The 18,687-nt window shown below is 42.4% G+C and overlaps 1 protein-coding gene across 1 annotated transcript in view; it reads right to left on the minus strand.

The window, feature by feature from the left end:
* The window catches only part of DHRS7B (dehydrogenase/reductase 7B), a 65,952-nt gene extending 60,839 nt beyond the window's left edge, over nucleotides 1-5,113 (minus strand). The window contains exon 1 of the mRNA XM_004449694.5: nucleotides 5,021-5,113. The gene's annotated coding sequence lies outside the window, so the exon portion shown is untranslated. The remainder of the gene's footprint in view (nucleotides 1-5,020) is intronic.
* Between the last annotated feature and the right edge of the window lie 13,574 nt (nucleotides 5,114-18,687).

The raw sequence follows: 18,687 nt of genomic DNA on the forward strand, positions 1-18,687 counted from the left end.
TCCCCTCCTTTGTCCCTTTATCTTCTGGATAGCATCCAGCCTTTGCCTGATGTCCTAAACCCTGTATCTTTTTCCAGGCCGTTTCAGCCAGAACTCTAGCTATTTTTCTGAAAGAGAAGAGAGTTCGATGTCTTTCTAGTGTGCCATCTTCCTGGAAGTCCCTTTTCTTTTTTTTTTAATGTTGGTGTTTTCAGCTACAAACTTCCCTTTAAGCACTGCTTTTGCTTCATCCCATAAGTTTTGATAAGTTGTATTTTCATTTTTGTTCATTTCTAATTTTTTTAATTCCCCTCATCATTTTTCTTTGACCTATTGGTTGTTTAAGAGTGTATTGTTTAATTCCCACATATTTGTAAAACTTCCAGTTTTCCTTCTGTATTGATTTTGGGTTCCATTACATTGTAGCTAGAGAAGATATTATTTCAATTTTTAAAATTTATTAAGAAGTGATTGTAGCTTATCATATGGTCTCTCCTGGAGAATGATCCATGTGTGCTTGAGAAGAATATGCATTCTGCTGTGGCTGGGTGAAGTGTTCTACATATGCCTGTTAGGTCTAATTGGTTTATAGTGTTGTTCAAGTCCTATATTTCCTTACTGATCTTGTGTTTAGATGTTCTATTAATTGTTGAAAGTGGTGTACTGAATTCTTCAACAATTATACACTCCCTATTTCTCTCTTCAGTTCTGTCAAATTTTGCTTAATATATATATATATTTTGAAAGATTTATTTATTTATTTCTCTCCCCTTCCCCTCCTCCCCCACCCCAGTTGTCTGTTTTTTGTGTCCATTTTTGCTGCGTCTTCTTTGTCCACTTCTGTTGTTGTCAGCGGCACAGGAATCTGCGTCTCTTTTTGTTGCACCATCTTGTTGTGTCAGCTCTCCTGTGTGTGGCACCATTCCTGGGCAGGCTGCACTTTCTTTCGCGCTGGGCAGCTCTCCTTACGGGGCGCACGCCCCACACATGAGGTTCCCCTACAAGGGGGACACCCCTGCGTGGCAGGGCACTCCCTGCGTGCACCAGCACCGCGCCTGGGCCAGCTCCACACGGGTCGAGGAGGCCCGGGGTTTGAACCGCGGACCTCCCATGTGGTAGACAGATGCCCTAACCACGGTGCCAAGGCCGCTGCCTGCTTAATATATTTTGGGACTCTGTTATTAGATATGTATGTTTGTAATAATTATGCCTTCTTGCTGGACTGAACCTTTTCTCAATACATAATGTCTTAGAATATATATCTGAGTGTAACTAAAAGGCAAAATGTTAGATTGTATATATGGTAACAATAAAAATTTTACAAGAAATCCATGGAACTACACTATACAGTGAGCCCTAAGTTAAGAGTAATTAAGAGCATAATTATAAAAATGTACTATCATTAATTGTAACAAACGCTCCACACTAATGCAAGGTGTTAAAATAGAGTGGTGTATAAAAATCCTGTATTTTGTGCATGATTGTTCTGTAAACCCACAACTTCTCTAATAAAGAAAAATATATATATAAAGTTTAAAAAAAAAACCACAACCATTTCATAAAGCTGTAACCGACATAGACAGTGATTGCTTTGATGGATCTGGGCAAAGTCAATTGAAAACCTTCTGGGAGGGGAAACAGACTTGGCCCAGTGGCTAGGGCGTCCGCCTACCACACGGGAGGGCCGCGGTTCAAACCCCGGGCCTCCTTGACACGTGTGGAGCTGGCCCAAGCCCAGTGCTGATGCGCGCAAGGAGTGCCGCACCACGCAGGGGTGTCCCCCGCGTAGGGGAGCCCCCCGCGCAAGGAGTGCACCTGTAAGGAGAGCCGCCCAGCGCGAAAGAAAGTGCAGCCTGCCCAGGAATGGCGCCGCCCACACTTCCCTGCCGCTGACGACAACAGAAGCGGACAAAGAAACAAGACGCAGCAAATAGACACAGAGAACAGACAACCGGGGAGGGGGGAGGAATTAAACAAATAAATAAACCTTAAAAAAAAAGAAAAAAAAAGAAAAAAGAAAACCTTCTGGGAAGGATTCACCATTCTAGGTGCCATAAGAACATTCATGATTCATGGAGAGAGATCAAAATTCAACATTAACAGGAGTTAATCCAACCATCATGAATGACTTGAGGGTTTTACAACTTTAGTGGAGGAAGTACTGCTGATGTGGTGGAAATAGCCAAAGAACTAGAATTAGAAATGGAGAATGAAGATGTGTTTGAATTGCTGCAATCCCATGATGAAACCTGAATGGATAAGGAGTTGCTTCTTAGGGTGAGGAAAGCAGTTCCTTGAGATGGAATCTACTCCTGGTGAAGATGCTGTGAACATTGTTGAAGTAACAACAAAGGATTTAGCAAATGACAAACTTAGTTGATAAAGCAGTAGCAGGGTTTAAGAGGATTGATTTGAATCACAATTTTGAAAGAACTACTGTGGGAAAAATGCTATTAAATAGCATCAAGTGCTACAGAGAAATCTTTCATGAATTGAAGAGTCAATTGATGCAGCAAACTTCACTGTTATCTTATTTTAAGAAATTGCCACAGCCACCCCAATCCTCAACAGCCAGCAGCTATCAACACTGAGGCAAGAACCTCTACCAGCAAAAATACTATAACTTGTTGAAGGCTCAGATGATGGATACCACTTTTAGCAATATTTTAAATTAAAGTGTGTATATATTTTTTAGACAAAATGTTATTGCACACTTTGACTAGAGTGTAAACATAACTGTAATATGTACTGGGAAACCAAAAAACTCATGCAACTTGCTTTATTGAAATATTCATTTTATTGTGATGGTTAGGAACCACACCTGCAATATCCCTGTGGTATGTCTATAAGTGTCCTTCTCTCCCAGTAGGAACCTCCACGCCTCACTGATAAAAGGCACCCTTCACTCTGGTTATCCTTCAGCGCCCTAATTTCAAGCTCCCCTTCCTGGTGTATTCTACATTCCCCAAATCAGTCCCTTTAGCTTTGTTTTGTTCCTCACTTAGATTTCCAAACTTTGGACACAGAGTTTAACCTCTCTGGGCTGCAATTTCTTCATCTGTGAAAATGAACTAAAAGAGTACTTCCCTCCTGGATAAATGACACAGTGCATGCCATGCATTAGTACACAGTAACTACTGTTTTAGTATTTGTCAGATCCCTGATCAACAACCTAAAACAAAATTATAACAAAGTTCCTTTCCAGTGGTATAAATGTTTTTCAGAGTCTGTGTTTTCTATAATAAAATAATCCCCACCCCGCCCCATTAGCCAATGCACTGAAATAAAATATGTATGCCCAAAGAAGCTCCAAATATGCAAAGGGAAAAAATTACTATTTAACGAGTTGAGTGGTCCTCTGTTTCCTACAAAAGACCAAGGCAGCAAAACCCAACATTTGTATATCCATTTTTATAACATCTTTCTTTAAAGCAAGCCCTAGTAGGATTACATATGCTTCGGCAGATTGTTAATTCTGGAAGCCGCACCACATTACTTCTGGGGGCCAGCAAATACCATCCTGGGGGACCCCAACAAAAAAGCACTGTCAGTCTTACGGTCACCTCTCACTAAAGCCCAGGTATGACCTTACACCATCTCCCATCTCTGCTCCCTCCCATCATAAGCCACAGGAGAAATTTTTTTAAAATATCATACTACCTCAGAAAACAGTTGGAGGCCCTTGACAGGTTGATAAACTAATTATATTAAGGCAAGGCTCCATATGACCTTTTAAATATATTTTCTTTAACAAGGACCTCCTCAAAGGCAGCCCCTGTACTAGAATTAACATAGGTTTATATTTGGGTGTAAAAGCCTGCCTCCTCAATTTATTTGCTGTTTGAAATTCCAAAGTTGGTAACCTCTTCTGAAAAGATATAGTGATACGATACCACCCACTTTACTCTGCTGCAGTGAGGGATAAAAGAGATATCTGAAACATCCATTCCCGAGGGTGCTCAAAAAACAGTTCCCGTCCCTGTCCTGAAAACTTGCATCTTTTTCGCTAATCCTAACTCCATATCACGAAGCTAAAGATCCCTTTTTCCATCTGCCACTTCTCTAGAAAATGACTCCCATCAAAGTCCACCGCCTCACCACCGCTATGCAGGCTGGGACAAGTGAAAAACGCTTCCTGGCATTTCCACTAAGAGAAGCAATTATGTTCACTAAATATATGTGAGTATGAAAGCTCAGAAGCTTCTCCAAAAGTAATTTCTCAATTTTCAAATCCCTCTACCAAAGGTCTGGGAACTGAAAAGAGAATTACTGTATATGGGTATCAGGTATTGATTTCAGGCACTGGCTGACTACCTTCCAAGTCCAATTTCACTTGCGACTCACACCAAGGTGTATGCCCAAAGGGACAGCGGCTAAGAGTTTAAAACATTGGCACGAAGAGTCGGAAAGGGCAGAACAAGGAACTGAAGAGAAAGTAAGATATCTAAAACACTCATTCCCGTGGGTGCTAAAAAAAAAAAAAAAAAGATCAGGACCGCTCCCTGCCCTTCTGGAAAGTGGGGATCTTTCTTGCTAACCCTAGCTGTGTATACCACCAGGCTTGCGCGCCAGCGGCGTCCAGCGCTCGATCCCTTGATCACGCCCTGTGCACGCGCTGCAGGACTGGGGGACGAACACCCAGCGAGGCGGCCTCGGCACGCCGTGCCCTTTCCCACACCGCCCTCTGCGAGGCGTGGGCCGCGCCCACGGTATCGCCAGCCCCATCTCCAGCCCCAGAAACCGGGACTTGAGACATCGGCGACGGGCGCCGGCTCCCTGGCGACAGAACGACCGAACCAGGGCTCTCATTCGACCGCCTGAGCTGCGTCCCCCCTCAGAGAGCCCTCGGCCGCCGTCCCGGGAGGAGAGCTGAGGCCGCCCGGGGTCCGGCCGAAGGACCCCGCCTTCCCTCGGCCTCCGCGCCCGGCTCTCTCCCTTCACTCAGCCAAGAATTCGCGCGAGTCGGGACACCCGCCGCGCGCCTCAGCTCGAGCCAGCCCCCACTCCCTTCACCAGGGGTTTCTCCTCGGCGGCACCTTACCTGGTTGCCGGAGCGACCACAGTCAGCCACCGTCATCCTCCCGCCTCGGAAGGGGCGGACTTCCGCCTCCGCGATGCGCATGCGCGTTAGGCCGGCGTCCCTCAAGGAGGCAGCGGCAGGATCCTTCTGCTCAAGTGCATCCGGAAGGAAACTCGGCAGGCTGTCGTTTGGGTTCCGCGCACGGCTGGGGAGGAACAAAGCTGGAGAATTTACACTGCTTTGACCGGCACTTATTATAAAGCCATAATAATTGAAATAGTGTATTATTGGCGCAGAGATAGAGAAAAAGATCAATGTAACAGGAGAGGCCAAAAATAGGTGTGGGGCCATTTTCCCACACACACACAAAAGAGCCACTGTAATGCAATGAGAGTTCTTTTTCAATAAATGGGGCTAGGTCAATTGAATGTCCATTAAGGAAAAAATGAACCTTAAACACTACCTTACACACACACACACACAATCAATTCTAGATGGATTGGAGATACGAAATGCGAAAGGTACAACTTCTAGAAGATAACATAGCAGAATATATGTCATGTCCTTTGGGTAGGAGAATGCTTTTTAGCAGGACACAAAACGTACCAACCCTAAAAGAAAAGGCTGATAAATTAGGCGTCGTTAAATTTAAGACACCGAAAGACACTAGTAAAAGAGTAAATATTTAAGCAGTAGATTGAAAATAACTTTTATTCAGAATATATAAATACTACTTTCAAATAACTAAGGAAAAGACCATAAGTTGTAGAAGAGATTGTTCTAAGAAAAAGGAATGGGGAGGGGGGTGTCTCTTTCCCTTTTTGCACCAGGGAAAATTAATATATATTTTTTTCTTGTTCAAATGTGTACTTACTCTCACACTATTCTATGCATAACAATTATGTATTAATATATATTCAGCATTCTCCCTTTATTACACAAATAGTAGCATAGCATACTATAACACTCCTCTGTGCCTTGGTTTTATTCACTTTAGTCAATGTTTTGTGGAAATCCTTATAGATACCCATAAAACACAGGACATTTTATTTTAAACTATAGGTTAGTTACATTTTCAAATAATATGTTCAATATGTTTACCTTTGCCATTTTTGCAGGAGTTTTATACCATCCTGGCCCCTCTGGGCTTTTCAGGAACCTGTAGACTTACTTCTGCTTGCCAGTTCACCAAATGCAAGTAACCTGGTAACAATCCCAGGATGATCCTCACTCCTCAATGCAAGACCAGGTCAATCTCCCATGGTGATTTCCTAGGCCTAAGCAATACAATAAATTGCAATGTTTGTAGCCAGTTTGAGTTGAATTTTCTGTTAACTGCAAGTGTAAGAACTTTAACTTCTCAACCAAAATATTATATAAATAAACTCTGCCTGTTAACACAGTTCCTGGCCCACTATAATAATAGAATGGAGGGAAGCGGATTTGGCCCAATGGATAGGGCGTCTGCCGACCACATGGGAGGTCCAAGGTTCAAACCCCAGGTCTCCTGACCTGTGTGATGAGCTGGCCCATGTACAGTGCAGATGCGTGCAAGGAGTGCTGTGCCACGCAGGGGTGTCCCCCGCGTAGGGGAGCCCCACGCGCAAGGAGTGTGCCCCGTAAAGAGAGCCGCCCAGCACGAAAAAAGTGCAACCTGCCCAGGAGTGGCACCACACACACAGAGAGCTGACGTACTAAGATGACAAAACAAAATGAGACACAGATTGCTGGTGCCACTGACAAGAATACAAGCGGATACAGAAGAACACACAGCGAATAGACAGAGAGCAGACAACTGGGGGCGGGGGGTGGGAAAGGGGAGAGAAATAAATAAAAAGTAATTTTAAAAAATCACCAGAGGCCTTGCCATCTCTCCTGAGAAGAGGCAGCTGGGCGCCGCTGGAGGTTGTCCGGGACCAGGCTTTTTCGGGATTTTTGCAGGGCAGGAAGTGTCTGGACATCGATTTGGTGGGAAGGTAACGGAGAGGATTGGTCTATAAGATATAATTTGGGTTCTATTGCCTGGAGGTGAGACCTGCACACCGGCTGCTCTCTCCTTGGGGGTGGGCAGAGCCGCGGAACCCGCACTTCGGCCGCGCTTTTTGGTGGCTCTGCGGTGCTGGGGAATTCAAGAGTCCTGGGCGGGCTGTTGGGGGGTTGATGGGACAGGACGCCTTTGCGGATCGATTTGGGGAGACAGACGGTGTTTTGTTGTGAAGCGGGGGAATTTTTGATTGTGGACACAAATAATAGTGCTTCTGCCTGGAGCCCCGCCCCCACAGGCCCGGCTGCCGATCTGCAATGGAATTAGATAGCTGAATTGACGAAATATCCACATAAATAAACTCTAGTGAGTAAGTGAATTACAGGGTTCAGACATAATATAGAGTCTGCAGATCTGACTTCCCCCATAGGGCTGGCACCCGGCTGCGGGGCTCCCTGAGGGCTGTGCTACACTGTGGGGCTCCCAGGCTTCCTGTTGACCAGATTTGAGGTGGCCAGGTCTGAATCCCCTAAACTCTGGTGGCCCACACCCCAGAGACTCACACCTCTTGAGCCTTCAATATCTCAGACTTTCCACCCCTGAATCCATCAGGCCTTAGGTCCATCTGAGGTCCTTGAATGCCCTAGCCTTCAACGTTTGCATTTTTTCTTAACCGTTTCATTTTGTTTTGTTTCTATTTTCATTTTATCTTATTTTTTACTTTTTTTAATGTCCTGAGTGCTAATATTGCATTATCCCCTAGTCTTTTCTCCTAGCGTATTCCCCAAAGTCTTTTTTTTTATTCAGTTATTTAGGGTCTTTTTGTTGTTTTTGTTGTTGTTGTTGTTGTAGTTGGTATTGCAATTGTGGTTCGCGTATATCTGTTTTTTTCTTTCCCCTACCTGTTCCCCACCCTTTGTCCACCCCCCTTTTTCTTTTTTCCTTTCTTCTCTTCTTTCTTTTTTTTCTCTTCATTTTTCGTTTTTTCATTTTCTGTTTTCGCTCTCCCTCTTGTCCCTCATTTTCTACTTATTTTATTTTAACTCAGTTATACAATAGGTGCTCCAGGGAACAACTCACATTTGCTGGATTTTCTCATCCTCCACTGCCTCATTTCTATATGAACTGATTTAGGCTACCTACACTATCCCCTTTCCCCTACATCTTGATATCCGCCATCATCTACTGTCTCTCCTATATTCCACCTCCCATCTCCCTTTCTTTGATCCACAAAGTATCTAACTCTTAATTCCTAATACCCTTACTTTGTTTTCTGTCTGTTTATCCACTCTTGAAACTATTACCTTTCTTTTCTCTTTCCCTCTCTCATGAAAGCAATGGCTTTTTAGCTCATACCATATTCCTCCCATATTCAGTCAGCTACTTCATAATAGGTACTCTACCTACTGCTATAACTCCACACAATTTTACATGAATCTAACCTCCATCCTCCCAGATCTCATATTCTTGCTTTGTTAACATATATCACCAATACTACTTTACACTTTTTCCTTGCTTACACAATTACCTTTCCCCGGCACTAGTACTTTTCTTTAAAGTGAACTTAACCAGCAACAAGAAATTAGAATAAGAAGAACAAAGTGACAAAGAGAAGATATAACACTTACGCAAAAACAACAGCTAATTAATCTCCAAGAGTAGACAAAGAGTTAAGGAACTGATTAAACTCATCAAGATAAAATGATGACCAGACAGCAACAAAAACCTACCAACCAAACCAGCAATCAGGAAAACATGGTTGAATCCATCAACAAACTAAAAACCAGGAAGGGGAGCAGAACTTCACTCAAGCAATGAAAGATTTCAGAACATTTATCACTGACAAATTTGATGAAGTAATGAAAGAGGTTAACAACATGAAGACAACACTCAGAGGGGAAATTGCAGACATATGCAAAAAGATAATAGATATGATGGGAATGAACACCACAGTTCAAGAAATCAAAAATACACTTGCAGCAAATATCAGCAGACTAGAAGAGGCAGAGCAGAGAATTAGTGATGTGGAAGACAGTACATCAGAAATCAAACAGATAGTAGAAGGGGTCGATAAAAAGATACAAAAAATCCAGCTAGGACTCAGGGACCTGAATAACAATGCAAAATGCTCAAACATACGTATTATAGGCATTCCAGAAGGAGAAGAGAAAGGAAAGGGGTCAGAAGGAGTGTTGCAGGAAAAAACAGCTGAAAACTTCCCAAATCTACTGAAAGAGACAGATGTACATATCCAAGAAGCACAGCGCACTCCATTAGTCATAAACCCCAACAGGCCCACCCCAAGACACATACTTGTCAAATTATCCAATGCTCAAGACAAAGAGAAAATCCTAAAAGCAGCAAGAGAAAAGAAAACCATCACATACAAGGGAAGCTCCATAAGATTAAGTGCTGATTTCTCATCTGAAACCATGGAGGCAAGAAGGCAGTGGTATGATATAATCAAAGTACTAAAGGAAAAAAATTTCCAACCAAGAATACTCTATCCAGCTAAACTAGCATTCAAATATGATGGAGAGTTCAAAATATTCACAGATAAACAGAAACTGAAAGAGTATACCAACAAGAAACCTCCCCTTCAAGAAATTCTAAAGGGAGTTCTGCAGGAAGAAAGGAAAAAACAGGACAGGCAGAGTTGGAAGAGAGTATAAGAGCAACAAAAAAAGACAAAAATAGAAGAAAAAAATACAAACAAAATATGACAAACACAAATCCAATCAAAATATGGCTAACACAAATAATTCCTTGAAAGTAATAACACTGAATGTCAACAGATTAAACTCACCTATCAAAAGATTCAGACTGGGTCATTGGATAAGGAAATATGACCCATCCGTATGCTGTCTACAAGAGACACATCTTAGACCCAGAGACGCATGGAGATTGAAAGTGAATGGCTGGAAAACGATCATACAAGCAAACAGTAACCAAAAAAAGGCAGGAGTAGCTATATTAATATCAGACAAAATAGACTTTAAATGTGAAACAATTGTGAGAGACAAAGAAGGACACTACATTTTAGTGAAAGGGAAAATCTGTCAAGAAGATCGAACAATCATAAATATTTATGCTCCTAACAAGGGTGCCTCTAAATACGTGAGGCAAACGCTGGAAAAACTAAGTGAAACAATAGATGCATCTACAATTATAGTGGGGGATTTTAGTACACCACTATCTACCTTGGACAGAACATCACAAAAGAGAATCACTAAAGAAACAAAACATTTGAACAGTATATTAGAGGAGCTGGATCTAATAGACATATATAGATCATTACACCCAAACACAGCAGGATATACATTTTTCTCAAGCTCACATGGATCATTCTCCAAGATAGACCATATGCTAGGCCACAAAGAAAAGCTTAATGAATTCAGAAAGATTGAAATCATACAAAACAATATCTCTGACCAACCACAGTGGAGTCAAGCTGGAAATTTGCAAGGCACAGAGGCCCAGGTTTCACACCAAGATGTGGAAATTAAACAACACAATCTTAGAAAAACAGTGGGTCAAAGAGGAAATCTCAAAAGAAATCAATGACTACCTTGAAACAAATGATAATGATAACACAACATACCAAAATTTATGGGATGCAGCAAAAGCAGTACTGAGAGGGAAATTTATAGCCATAAATTCATATATCAAAAAAGAAGAAAGAGCAACAATTGAAGAACTGCACATTTGAAGGAATTAGAAAAACAACAACAAAGTAACCCAACAGGAAGAAGAAGGAAGGAAATAACAAAGATAAGAGCAGAACTAAATGAAATAGAAAATAAGAAAGCACTTGAAAAGATAAAAAAGACCAAGAGCTGGTTTTTTGAGAAGATCAACAAAATTGACAAACCTTTAGCAAGACTAACAAAGAAAAAAAGAGAGAAGATGCAAATACACAAAATAAATGAGAAAGGCGATATCACCACTGACCCCACAGAAATAAAGACTATCATAAGAGGATACTTTGAAAAACTATATTCCAACAAAAATGACAATTTAGAGGAAAAGGACAAATTCCTAGAAACACATAAGCAACCCATACTGATGAAAGAAGAAATTGATGATCTTAACAAACCAATCACAAGCAGAGAGATAGAATCAGTCATTAAAACTCTCCCAACTAAGAAGAGCCCAGGGCCAGACGGCTTCACAGGTGAATTCTACAAAACATTCCGGAAAGAACTAACACCAATCCTGCTGAAAGTATTCCAAAAAATTGAAACAGAAGGAACATTGCCGAACTCCTTCTATGATGCCAACATTACCCTAGTACCAAAGCCAAACAAAGACACCACAAGAAAGGAAAATTACAGACCAATTTCTCTAATGAACCTAGACGCAATAATACTAAAGAAAATACTTGCTAATCGTATCCAACAACACATTAAACGAATTATACACCACGACCAAGTGGAATTTATTCCAGGTATGCAAGGATGGTTCAACATAAGAAAATCAATCAACATAATACACCATATAGGGAAACGGACTTTGGCCCAGTGGTTAGGGCGTCCGTCTGCCATATGGGAGGTCCGCGGTTCAAACCCCGGGCCTCCTTGACCCGTGTGGAGATGGCCATGTGCAGTGCTGATGCGCGCAAGGAGTGCCGTGCCACGCAAGGGTGTCCCCCGCGTGCAGGAGCCCCACGCGCAAGGAGTGCACCCGTGAGGAAAGCCGCCCAGCGTGAAAAGAAAGTGCAGCCTGCCCAGGAATGGTGCCGCCCACACTTCCCGTGCCGCTGACGACAACAGAAGCGGACAAAGAAACAAGACGCAGCAAATAGACACCAAGAACAGACAACCAGGGGAGGGGGGGAAATTAAATAAATAAATAAATCTTTTTTAAAAAAAAAGAAAAAAAGAAAAACCTAAAGCCAACATTGTTTACAATGGAGAAATCCTAAAATCCTTCCCTCTAAACTCAGGAACAAGACAAGGATGCCCATTGTCTCCGCTCCTATTTAACATTGTCTTGGAAGTACTGGCTCGAGCACTGAGGCAAGAACCAGATGTAAAAGGCATTCAAATCGGAAAGGAAGAAGCCAAAATTTCACTATTTGCAGATGACATGATCCTATACATCGAAAACCCTGAGAGATCTACAACAAAGCTCCTAGAACTCATAAATGAGTTTAGTAAAGTCACAGGTTATAAGATCAATGCGCAAAAATCAGTAGCACTTCTGTACACCAATAATGAGCAAGATCAGGAGGAAATCAAGAAACAAATACCATTCACAATAGTAAATAAAAAAATCAAATACTTAGGAATAAATTTAACTAAAGAGGTAAAAAACTTATACACTGAGAACTATACAAGACTGTTCAAGGAAATCAAAGAAGACCTAAATAAATGAAAGAATATTCCTTGTTCATGGATAGGAAGACTGAATATTATTAAGATGTCTATCCTGCCAAAACTGATCTACACATTCAATGCAATCCCAATAAAAATCAACACAGCCTTCTTTAAGGAACTAGAAAAACTAACTATGAAATTTATTTGGAAAGGAAAGAGACCCTGAATAGCCAAAGACATACTGAAAAAGAAAAACGAAATTGGAGGAATCACACTACCTGACTTCAAAACATACTACAAAGCTACAGTAGTGAAAACAGCATGGTATTGGCATAAGGAGAGACACACAGAACCAATGGAATCGAATTGAAAGCTCAGATATAGAACCTCACATATATAGCCATATAATATTCGATAAGCCATCAAACCCTCTCAACTGGGAGAGAGTGGCCTATTCAACAAATGGTGCCTGGAGAACTGGATAGCCACATGTAGAAGAATGAAAGAGGATTACCATCTCACACCTTATACAAAGATCAACTCAAGATGGATCAAAGACCTAAATATAAGAGCCAAGACCATAAAGACTTTGGAAAGCAGTGTAGGGAAACATCTACAGGACCTTGTAATAGGAAATGGATTCATGAATATCACACCAAAAGCACGAGCAGCAAAAGAACAAATAAATAAATGGGACTTCCTCAAAATTAAAGTCTTCTGCACCTCAAAGGAGTTTGTCAAGAAAGTAAAAAGGGAGCCAACACAGTGGAAGAAAATATTTGGCAACCAAATATCTGATAAGAAACTTATAACTTGCATATATAAAGAACTCCTATATCTTGAAAATAAAAAGATAAACAACCCATTTAAAAAATGGGAAAAAGATTTAAACAGACACTTCTCCAAAGAAGAAATACAAATGGCTAAAAAGCACATGAAAAAATGCTCCAAATCTCTAGCTATCAGGGAAATGCAAATCAAAACTACAATGAGATACCATCTTACTCCCATAAGATTGGCAGCTATGAAAAAAAACAGAAGAATACAAATGCTGGAGAGGGTGTGAAGAAAGGGGAACACTCATCCACTGCTGGTGGGAATGCAGAAGGATCCAACCATTCTGGAGGAAAGTTTGGAAGTTTCTCAAAAAACTAACCATAGATTTGCCATATGACCCAGCAATACCACTGCTGGGTATATACCCAGCAGAACTGAAAACAAGGGCACAAACCGATATATGTACACCAATGTTCATAGCAGCATTGTTCACTATCGCCAAAAGTTGGAATCAACCCAAATGCCCATCAACAGATGAGTGGATCAATAAAATGTGGTATATACACACAATGGAATACTACTCGGCTGTAAGAACAAACACACTACAAACACATGTGATAACATGGATGAATCTTGAGAACCTTATGTTGAGTGAAACAACCCAGGCATTGAAGGACAAACACTACATGAACTCAATGATATGAAATAAGAAAGCTGCCTCAGAGAGCTAGAGACTGAACGATAGGCTTACAGGAAATCAGGGGGTGGAGGAAGGATGTGAGCCGACGTCTGCAGGGGTGGAATTTATGATGAGCTGGGGGTAAGTATGAACACAAAGAAGAGAAAATGGGGGTAAGGGGTTGCCTTTGGATGGGGCTCTGTGGGTTTGAGGGGGGCTGGGGATGGGCGGATGGGTAACATTGCCCAAAAGTGGGGGGAGGGAGGGGTAGCATACGAACACAGGAGAGGGTCAGGTGTTGGTCGAGAGTAAAATGCTGAGAAAATCATATCAAAATATAATTAAGAGGGTTACCTGTTTAGGATGCTCGGAGGGGATGGTCGGATGCGGGATGGGCTCCTGGGGAATGTGTGAATGGTCATTGTGCCAGAGTGGGTGTCACCATGGGGTGGAAACCCAAGTAGTGAGAGTGGGGGTGGACCCACATCCTGGGGAGGACTAATGCCATCAGATAGAGGGAGCTGTATCTCTCAAGAGAAAGGGTGGCTCCCAGGGCATTGGGGCAGCTGAGCAAGTTAGGCCCTGACCAATGTTGCAAGTGTCTCTGGATGGGGCTCCTCGGGAAACAGAGGCTGGATGTCACTGTGGGCACCAAGGGGATGGGAAAATGGATGTTAAATGTGTGGAACCAAGGTAAAAGTGGGGTAAGAGAGGAGTTTCGCGAGAGTACACAAGGATGGATATAAAACATGTAATATTACACCATAAACATATAGGGGACGAAAGACTAATAAAGTAAACCATAATGTAAAACATAGGATAACTAAAAATTTAGAAAACTGTATATCCTAAAGTATGGAACACAATGTAAGCACAGATGTCACCTTGTTTGAAAGCTATTGTCTCAGAGTCTGTACATCACTTTAAGTAAATATGATATGAATAAGTTATAAGAATATCGCTGTAGAAGGGAAAAGGTTTAATGGTAGATGTGGGGGAGTACTGTATATTGTATATATGAATTACTGTGGTCTAGGGCTCTTGTGAAGAGAAGTCCAATAAATAGGGAGAAAAAAAAAAGATAGGATGTAGAATTTTTCCAAGTCAACATGTATTCTATATCTAACCTTTAAACCCATCACTATATGCCATTTTACTAGTAAGGGACCCTGACATTACACTGGACTTCAATTTTCAGGAAGTTTTGGATCACAGAGTGGTTCAACAATGGCAGCGGAGGAATACTGGTATAGGATACTATTGACAGGTGAAATATGGCTGACAGCGAGCTGTACAGGGCATATGCCCAGGGTGTATGGTAATGTTTGGATATACTCATAGTGGCAACAATTAGAAACTACACCTGGGGTGGTACTGAGTTCCTGGCTGGGGGTGCTCTGTCGTGGTCCCTAGGGGAACAGCGGCAGTCCCCCAGGTGCAACGGTAAGGACCAGGAAGGAATGAGGTTCCAACAGTGAGAGCATGATACTAATGACTATGCTTGTGAGCCTATATGCCTGAAATAAGAACAAGGCCTAGAGCAGCACTGTGCCTGGGAATTTCCTCCTGACAGCCTTCATGCTACTCAAATGTGGCCAGTCTCGAAGCCAAACTCAGCATGTAGATGCAGTGCATTCCCCCCAGCGTGGGACATGACACCCAGGGATGTGCCTCCCTGGCACTGAGGGATCACTACCAAATACCAGCTGAAGATGGAACTAGAAAATGACCTTGAATTAAAGGTTCAATGCGGATCAGCAGAATATCCCTGTCTACATATAATAACATGACTTTAAAATGCTGTTTGACCTAATGTAAGGGGGAAATGGAAAGCAGAAATGAGTTTATATGGCTACGAGTCTCTAAAAAAGAGTCTGGAGGCTGTCAGAAGGATTGCCCTTATGCACAACTGAGCAGAGTCTAAGAGACAGATAAAGTAGATACAATCCCCAGGTATTGGTTCCTTTGAGGGCTAAAGAGACCCACGGGTTCTATGGCCATGGCAGATGGGGTTCACTGCCATGTCAGATGGCCCTTCTTTGGAGCTGGTGTTTCTGCGTGATGGAACTAGACTCAGATGGGATCTCTTTTCATAAGACTTTCATCCTACTTTACTGGAATTGTAGTTGGTGTTGGGGTTTAAGATATATTTAGGGGATTTGAATCTCTGGACTGACAATATGATAGCCAGACCCTGAGCATCAACAGACTCCAGCTCCTACATTCTGATTTATTGGACTCACCTCACTCAGCTAAGATGGAGTTGAAGAAGGACGACCACCACACCATGGAGCCTAGAGTGCCTACAACTGAAAGCAGGAGGATTGCATCCAGTATCCATGTGGAATCTGAGCCTCTTCCTGACATAGAGGTGCAACGGACACAACCAATCCAAGGCCCACAGAGAAAAGGTGGCATTGGAGTGGGAAAAGTGGACATGGTAGCTGATGGATATGGGGAGTGGCAGGAAGAGATGAGATGTGGAGGCGCCTTTGGGACTGGGAGTTGCCCTGGATGGTGCTTCAGGGGCAATCACCAGACATTGTAAATCCTCCCAGGGCCCACTGGATGGAATGTGGGAGAGTATGGGCCATGATGTGGACCATTGACCATGAGGTGCAGAGATGCCCAGAGATGTACTTGCCGGGTGCAATGGATGTGTCATGATGAGGGGAGTGAGTGTTGCTGGGAGGGGAGTGGTGGGGTGGGGGTGGTGGGGCTGAATGGGACCTCATATATATATATATATATTTTTTTTTTTTTAATGTAACATTTTTAAAAAATCAATTTTTAAAAAAATCACCAGAGAATGAAGAGAATTAGATGAGACTCAACCAATTGGGCACCCACTTACCACACAGGAGGTCCCAGATTTGGGTCCTGGTGCCTCCTAAGGAAGATGAGCAGATGCCTACGCCCACTACTATGACCTAGTTGCTGCACTCAGGGGCAATGAGCAGCTGCCTAAATGAGCAGATGCTGCAAGCCAGCAGATGCTGCAGCCTGCGAGGAGGAGCTGTGGTTCAGGCCACTGGGCACTCACCTCCCATTGTGGGAGGCCCCAGGTTCCCAGTGCCTCCTGGAGAAGGTGAGCAAACAATAAGCAGACAGATGAGAGAACCATTGGGGGGGGGGGGTGTAATTTTTTTTTTAATTAAAAAAAATCTTGAAAAAAAAAACACATACACAGCAGAATGAAGGACTTCACTTTCAGAAAGATGGAATAGACACACTTTTCCCTATTCCTTTTGCTAAGTACAACTTGTTTCTGGACATTATATATAAAACAAACATAAGAAGACTCTGAAAGGTGGAGAGAGGAAGGTAGACCAGTTGGGAACCTTGGAACCTGAGGAACAAGATGGTGGTGAGGTCCCTGGGTTTTCTTTTTGCCTTATTTTTCCCATACTGGGGACTGGAAACGCTGGTAACCCAGAACTGCCAGCAGGCACATGCAAACAAAAGCCCCAAGAAAAGCCTCCTCTCTCAAGCCAAAGGATCAGGAAAGGGCAGCCTAGGAAAACAGAAAACTTTTAGACAATAATGGCTCTACTCCACTCAAACCCACAGAAAAAAACTACAGCCCCCATCTTCACCCCTGCCAGCAAAAGCTGAGTACAGAGCCTAGACTTCCACCCACGTTAAGCTGTAAAGAGGAGCCTGCCCCTTCCTGCACTAGTGTAATGTCAGAGAAAGCTGAGCTGGGAACTGGCATTTCCGTCTCCCCCGGATGGTAAGGAGGCTCCCCCTCTGCACGGTATCAGTGGAAACCGTGTGGAGAACCCAGACTTCTACCCTCATTTGGAGGTGAGGAAGCAATGTTGGAGGAGGTGAAGGGGACTTCAGTAGAGGCCTCCTGGGAGCTTGAACTCCCACCCCAAAAGTAAGAAGGAACCCCTTTGGGTATCAACAAAGGCCAAGTGGAGAATCCAGACGTCTACCCCTACCTGGCAGAAATGGTGGGCACTCCTTTTCCTCCCCTGCCAAAGTAGTATTAGAGGAAGCATACTAAAACACAAGATTTAAATAAGATCCAGGGTCTTATAACATAATCCCCCAAAGTCTAGATTTCCATAAGAAAGCACTCATCAAGAAACAGGAAAATGTAAACTTGAATGAGAAAAGACAACCAACAGATGCCAACACCAAGATAGCACTACTGTTGGAATGATCTGACAAAGTTTTAAAGTAGTCATCATAAAAATGCTTTATCAAGAAATCATAAACATGCTTGAAACATGAAAAAATAGACTCAGGAAAGAAATGGAAAATACAAAGAAGAACCAAATTGAAATTTTGGAACAATAACAGAAATAAAAATCTTAATGGCTGGCTCATTAACAGAATGAAGAGAACAGAAGAATGAATCAGTGAACTTAAGGAAAGAACAATAGAAATTACCCAGACTGAACAATGAAATAAATTCGATTGAATAAAATGGGCAGAGCCTCAGCAACATGTGGGACTATAACAAAAGAGTTAACATTTGTGTCATCACAATACCAGAAGGAGAGGAAAAAGGAAGAGGGGCTGAAAAGATTTCCAAAGAAAAAATGGCTGAAAATTCCCCAAGTTTAGCAAAAGACATAATTCTACACATTCAAGAAGCTGAGTGAGCCCCAAACAATATAGACTCAAAGGAGGCTGTGCCAAGGGCCATCATGGCCAAACTTCTGAAAATAAAGACAAGATAAAAAATCTTGAAAGTGGCCTGAGAGAAACAATACTTTACCTATCGGAGAGTAACAACTCAAATGACAGGGGATTTCTCATCAGAAACCACGAAGACCACTGGGAAGTGGCACAACATTTTTCTTTTCTTTTTTACTTTTTTAAAATTGAAGTTTACCATTCATATATGAACATCCATAAACAATAAGTGTATAGTAAAAGTTGTGAACTTACAAGACAAACGTGCATATCATGGCAC

Source organism: Dasypus novemcinctus, chromosome 21, assembly GCF_030445035.2.
Source record: "Dasypus novemcinctus isolate mDasNov1 chromosome 21, mDasNov1.1.hap2, whole genome shotgun sequence".
Taxonomy (NCBI): Eukaryota; Metazoa; Chordata; class Mammalia; order Cingulata; family Dasypodidae; genus Dasypus; species Dasypus novemcinctus.